The sequence below is a fragment of the Chrysochloris asiatica genome, unplaced genomic scaffold (genome assembly GCF_000296735.1).
Source record: "Chrysochloris asiatica unplaced genomic scaffold, ChrAsi1.0 scaffold00075, whole genome shotgun sequence".
In the NCBI taxonomy this organism is placed as follows: Eukaryota; Metazoa; Chordata; class Mammalia; order Afrosoricida; family Chrysochloridae; genus Chrysochloris; species Chrysochloris asiatica.
The window spans coordinates 9,435,616-9,442,970 of record NW_006408593.1 but is presented as its reverse complement, the minus strand read 5'-3'; positions in this window follow the sequence as shown (position 1 = coordinate 9,442,970).

Here is a 7,355-nt window from a genome sequence, read left to right as displayed (position 1 = left end):
ACTTCTTCCATGTGTCAGTTGCCATATCTGTAAAGGGAAGATAACATTCCAGACAAAACCCATCACTCTCAACCCTGTAAGACAGCATAGAACTGTCCCACAAGGCTTCTAAGGTTATTATCTTTTTGTGGAAACAGATTCCCACATCTTTCTCCTTTGGACCCACTGCTGAGTTCAAACCACTGACCTTTCAGTTAGCAGCTGAGTGTTTATCCACTATTCTACCAGGGCTCCTTTGGGATAAGAGTAATACTCACTCCCCTGTTTAAGTTTGTTCTCATTCACAGTGAGATAAATAACTAAATCAGAGGTTTACTGAGCACCTACTCTGGGCCAAGCACTTCTCCAAGCAGTGGAGATAAAACATGAACAAACAGCATAATGAAGGAGACAAGCAGCTGACAAGCAAACAGATAAATGAGCCAATTAACTGCAGCTACTGACTTGTTGCTCTGAAGAACTGAAGCTGGGTGGGTACCAGTTAGTATGTCACAGGAGAGCAAGCTGCTGATGACAGCGTGGCCCAGAAGAGGGGGCCTATAGGACGTGCCCAGCATTACATCTGGTTCATGAAAACAGTGCAGTAGTTAAGTGTCCAATCAGAAAGTTGATGGTTCAAACCCATCCAGTGACTCCAAAGGAGAAAGGCCTGATGGGCTGTTCCTGTCAAAAAATGGTGTTGTTGTGAAGTGCCATCAAGTCAGTCCCAACTCATAACGATCCTGTAAAGGGTTTCCGAGGAGTGGCTGGTGCGTTTGAACTGCTTGAGGTTAGCAGTCCAGTGATGACCCTACAGAGCCACACCAGGACTCCCCTGTAAAGACTACAGACTAGAAAACCCTGTGGTGCAGCTCTACCTGCCACATGGTCTCACTATGAGTTGAAATTGACTCAACAGCACCTAACAAGGACAATTGGAGAAGAAATTGAAATTGTCAACTATTTCATTCTACTTGGATCAACAGCCAATGCCCATGAAAGCAGGAGTCGAGAAATCAAATGACGTACTGCATTGGACAAATCTGCTGCACAAGTCCTCTTGAAAGTTTTAACAAGCAAAGATGTCACTTCAATGACTAAGATGTGTCTGACCTAAGTCAAGTCGTGGTCTTTTCATTTGCATCACATGCACATGGAAGTTCAATCCTGAAAAAAGGAAGACAGAATTGATACATTCAAACTGGTGTTGGCGAGGAATACTGAATCTGCTAAGTCTGCCAAAAGAACAAACAAATCATTCTTCAAAGAAACACAGCCAGAATACTCCTTAGAAGGAAGGATGGTGAGATTCTTGACTTGCTGATTCTGATTATGTCATTAAGAAAGACAAATCACCAGAAAAGGACGTCAGCGTATTTGATGAACCAGGGCAAATAAAAACAAGGGAAATCCTCAAGAAGATGGACTGACTCTGGAATAGACTCAAACATACCAAAGACCATGAACATTGTTATACAACGGCTGCAACTAATAACAACAACAATACGTAGTAGCAGTAATAGTACGGGTCAGATGCTTGGCTTCATCAGGAAGGGTTTCAGCTAACAGAGCTGATCTGACTGTCTTCAATGTGAGGAGGGAGAGAGCTGAGGGAGAGATGGTAAGACTAGGGCAAAGCCTGTTTCTGGAAGTCAGCCCGGATCCTATGCCACCTCCTCCTCCAGACTCAGTCAGCCTTTCATTTCCTGGGCTGGAGGCTGAATGCCAGCACCCTGTTGCCTGCCTGAATGGCACATCAGAGACCAGCACCATTTGCCATGGTTTCATGGGGTGTAAAGTGCTCGGCACCCATTAAAGCTGGAGGGGCTGCAGGGTGAGGCCTGGAATCCTGCCTAAAAGGATGGAAGCACTTTACTGAGAGCCAAGAGCAGCCCTGGTTCCTGGCTTTGCCCTGGAACTGTTTGTGTCGGCTTGAAAACACCACGCGGAGTGCGGGGGCTGAGAGCTTATAAAAGGGAAAAATGAACATTGTCCTTACGGAGCCAGGATGAGCCGGGTGGTCTCTCCGAGAATTAGCCAGTGCAGGCACTACAGCTTCCGCCAATCCATCCATCCACGGTCATGATTAGGTACCATCTGTGTGTAGATCCTGTAGAACATCAGGTGCAGTATTTGCATATCATCTACTTGGAGAAAGAAAGGGGGGAAAAAAGCAAATATTTATCAAGTGACTACTGTAGCCAAGTCTTCCCATCATTTCCTTCAAATTTTGTAACAATGCATCAAGGCTAACATAATCTTCCTACTTTATCACATAAGAAAACAGACCCAGAGAGGTTAAGTGATTCACCCAAGGTCACACAGCTAAGAAGTGACAGTGGCAAGATTCAAACCTTAGGTTGAAGTGTAGCTTTCCTCCAGAGAGAGGGTGAAGTAAAGTAGCTTGGGAGAAAGTGTTCTTCCCTTCAGAGGAAGAGAATAGTATGGAGGTGATGGGAGGAAGAGGAAGACTGCCCAGCCTGCTGACCAGTCCCGGGGGGTCAGGAAATGGCAGGTGTCACAGTCTAGAGTCCTCTCCAACCTGGAGAGTGAGAATGGAGCACTTAATCAAATCTAGCATTCTCCAGTGAAATTTCTCAACAAATACTCCCTCCTTAGGACCCAGGTAGATAGCTACCAAAATTGCTTGGCTTACAGATGAGAAAAATTTAGGTTTCATGCCAGTAAGTGGCAAAGCCCATATTATTGTGACTCCATTGTCTGGCCCACTCACAACTCCATGTCGCTCACAATCACTGTCCCCATGTCCGAGGCACGCTGCAGTTTACAAGAACATTTGTTCCCATTCAGTGCCTCCACTGACTCTGAGTAAACCTTCAGCATAGGGCTTCCCCTAGGGCCCAGGCTTTTAGCACAGCCCCGTAGAATGGCAAGCAGGAGGGGCTGTGAGTTCCAAAGAAGCATAGGCCACTAGCAGGAGGGTTCTTTAAGAGTTTGGACTCACATCCCACCACCTGTCAAGGACTGGCTTCATTTCTACCTGGAGGCAGAGGATTGGACTAAATGCCGTAAATGTCCTCTCATCTAGTGTGAAGACATAAGCTCGCATCCTTGGTGTAAACTGGCTGGACCACAGCATTTTCGAATGAAGGCAGATGTGAATTGGTTTCCATCTGATTTTTAATGACTCTGATCCTTCTTTCAAAAGGGAAAATAAGTAACCACTCCCACAGCATAGCTGTCTTTATGAAGTAACTCTGATGCAAAGACACGGAATTCCCCATCAATTCTACTTTCTCTGTTCGCTGGCTCATTTAACCTCTTAGCTTGAGTCACTCGTCTATTCACTTAATGTTTTTGCCTGAGTCCATTCATTCGTTCAACCTCTTTGCCTGGATCCATTCCAGCCCAAGAAAACATTCTAGTTGATAAATTGGTAGAGTGAGTATTGTTCAAGAGAAGAGCAGCTAACTTTGGTATAGAAACGGTGTAGACAAACTTCCAGAAGATGAAACTTGAACTGTCTCTTAGAAGTTGCTCAGGAGAAGAGAGAAGGGGATTTTAGGCAGAGCACACAGTATGGGCAAAGGAACATTCCAGAGAACCAGAGAACCTCCGGGGACCCATAGTGGCAGAACTAGTCAGGGCCTCACCCCAGCTACTTCCTAGAGTAGAGCCCACTGGTGGTTCCTGATAAGGTGTCATAATTTCCTCCCTTCCTTTCCGAGTGTTGGCTCCCCAATTTGCGAGGACTTTATTAAAAACACACAGTTAATGGCTAGGAAAAGAGGAGTCATTTTCCCTCTCTCTCCCTACCCCTCCCCACCCTGAGCCCCCACTCTGACTGGAATGTGGCCATCAAAATAAACATTAAATGCAAAATGCCAAAACTGAGTTATTACTTGTGAGGGTGCTGGGAGAAAAATTTATAGCAACATTACAGTGTTTTGTTAGAAATCTCTTAATGCACCAAAATGGGAAGGTGTGTGTGTTTTTTATTAAAATGTTACACTCTATAAATCCCATCTGCAGGAAGGATACAGGTGGAGACCCAGGGACTCGACTGAGGAAGCTGTCACTCCTATCTTTGGGGCTGTCCTGGTCCCTAGCTCTGGGAGTAGCTTCTCCCCAACGCCTACCCCTCTCTTCCTTCTCCATCTTTCCCAGAGAAAAGCTTCCTCTCCCCTCCTCCAGAGGAGAACCCACCAAGGCGTGTGAGGGGCTTCTTGACTTCCCATCACCCTCAGGCTCTGAGTAAGAGTTGCAATTTTCTTAAAAGGCCTCTCAGAGCCAGGGAGCCCCCATGGCGCCTTTATGAAGTTTGAGGCAGGGTGAAATTTCCTGTTGGTCCATTTTCACCAAGTTAGATTCTGGCTGATGCTGCATTTTTCAAGGGCTTCTTTGTAAAAAAAAAACAAAAGCAACCAGTTTCTGTCTCCAGCCTTCTGTTCCGGAATGCTCTTCTCCAGTAGGGAGCTCTGGTAGCGCAGTGGTTACAAATCGGGCTGCGAACCTCAGGATCAGCAGTTTGAAACTACCAGCGAGAGAAAGAGGAGGCTTTCTGCTCCTGTAAAGATTTACAGCCTCAGAAACCCTGTGTAGGGTCACTATGAGTCAGAACCGACTCCACGGCACACAACAACAACAACAGTAGGGTAGAGGCCATTTTAAGAGCAGCATGATGAGTTCATTTTCTCCTTTTTTTTTTTTTAAACAAATGTGGGTGTGTCCTTTCCTAAACAAAGGAAACCATGGAAAGTTGACTTTATAGAGATCACACCTAGAACTGAGGTGAATACTTCTCTCTTAGCCTTTCAAACAACAACATCGAAGGATTCTTTACGCACCGCTGTCAGGTCCATTCTGACTCATAGCAACACTATTTAGGGTTTCTGAGATTATAAATCTTTACAGCAGCAGAAAGTCTCTTCTTAGTTTCTGGTTATCAGTCCACGATTTGCCCTATAGTGCCACCAGGACGCCTAAGGATTCTTCAGTGGCATTGAAACAAGAGATTCCTAGCTTGGATGTGAAGTTGTGTGTCTATGCCTGCAGTGGGTTGAATTGTTGTTGAGTCATGGACTTATAGCAACCCTGTATAGGGTTTCCGAGGAACTGCTGGTGGGTTTGAACCACCGACCTTGTGGTTAGCAGACCAGTGCTTGTCCTAGAGCATACACCAGGATCTCAGTGAATTGTATATAAATTCCCAAAAAGATCTGACCAAATCTTCACCCCTGGTACCTGTGAAAGTGACCTTATTTGGAAGAAGAAATCATCCTGGATTAATTGACTAAACATTAAACCCAATGGCAAGCATCCTCAAGTGACTGCAGATGAGAAGGCATTCGCATTCGGAAGAAGGTTATGTGAAGACAGAGGCAGAGACTGGAGCAGCAAAAAACCAGCTAGAGTGGCCAGAAGCCGGGTGAGGCAAGGAGTCTTCAGAGGAAGCACAGTCCTTCTGATACTTGCTTTGGGGCTCTAGCCTCCAGAACAATGGAGAACAGAATTCTGTTCTTCCGAGCCACCAGGTTTTGTGGTAATGTTACTACAGCCCTGGAGAATGAATTCAGCAGCTACCCACTTGCATTTTTCTGGAAAGATAGCCTTAGGCTGTCACCAGATTATTCAAAGAGTGGTTTCCCTAAAAAAGGTTTGTGGCAACAAGGTCGGTAGTTCAAGCTCACCAGTTGCTCCTTGGAAACCCTATACAGGGTTGCTATGGGTCAGAATCGACTCAATGGCACTTAACAACAACAACAAATATATGCAAAGCTTTATGAGGGCAGAAAGCCTCATCTTTCTCCCTTGGAATAACTGGTGAGTTTGAACTGCCGACCATAAGCAGCCAACTCACTGAGCAGGTTCCAAAGGAAAACGACATCAAGATCTGCTTCCATGTAGAAGACAGCCAAGAAGGCTCCATGGGGCAGTTCTTCTTCCACATGGGGTTGCCTCTGCAGATATGCCTCTCTCTATATATGTAAGTTTACATAGAAAGAAAGTCACTCCTACAAGATGGGAATTGTACGTGTCACTTAAATGAACAGGGCCACCGAATTCTCTCTCTCCAACTCTCTCTCTCTCACACACACACACGCACACCACTGGGTGCTGGGGGGTTGGGGTATCCACTGCACTGCCCCTCTTTAAATCCATTAACCTCTGTAAGCACCTCCTGAGACCCATAACACAGTCCTAGAAGAGCCTCTGTAACCACCCTGGGACCCCTAACACAATCCTAGAAGACTGACAAGGCTGTTGTTAGGCGCCATTGAGTTGGTTCCAACTCATAGCAAAGACTGACCTAGAAGATCTAATTGGAAGGCTGTCATGGTACTCCAAGGGAAAGCTGGTGAGCCAGGGATGGTAGAAATGGAGAGGAGAGGAGAGAAGAAGCATCCACTCCGAAGACAGATTCAACAAAGCTTAGTTATGAATTAGTTAGAAAGAGGTAGACTGCTTCTTAGCTTTCTCGTGGGGACATTAAGTGGTAGCAGCTACTACAATAGCATGTTTTCTTCAAGGTTAGAGTAGGGTACCAGTTACTCATGCCTTGTTCCCTCTCAATTCTAAACATAAAGAATAGTAGACATTGGAGTGTGATCAAGATTGCAAATGTTGGCTAACTCCCTAATGGTTGTGTTTTATGAGGGGAGAACACGGTTGGAGCCCAAGGCCAAAGTGAAGTCCTCCAACATAGTCAAATTGAATTCTCGGAGATAGTTGAGTATGCAAAATAGACACTAGTGTGTATGCCAGCCTAGCTTTTTGAGAAGTGCAATGCATGCTGACTTCACCTGCACAGACAGGCCTGGAGACACAGGAGAGCCGTGGACATGCTGAGCTCTAATGCAGCATCCCCCTACTCTTCTTAGCTGTGGCTTCTTTATTCTTCAAAGGAACCCATCTTGGTGGCAATGTGTGTATCTCATGGTGTAAGTGCGTGGTCACAGGGACCAGTGATTTCCTCCTTTGTTCTAAGAAAAACCTGGAGAAGGTCAGAAGAGTTCTCTCTTAGTTTCTAGTTGGCAAGCCACTAACAGTTTTGCATATCACTTACTAGGAGATGGCTGCCAATATATGTCCCCTCAGGGTGCCAGTTCAGGCTCTGGGTCTGTCTTGCAGGCTGAGGATAGAAGCCCCTTTCAAAGCAGACACCAACAGAGTGAGCATCTGTGTGTCGTGAGTCCAACAACTGTTTGCTCATTTACTTTGAGAAGTGACAGTCAGGAGCAAATACATTTTTCAAAGTTAGTTTATGAGTTTCTACTGTAGGTCAGGAGAGCATGGTGGCTCTGTAAGGTAAACACTGGACTTAAAACCACAAGGTCAGTAGTTTGAGCCCAACAGTTAGTTTGTTCCTTGGGAGAAAGATGAGGCTTTCTGGTCCTATAAAGATTTACAGCCTC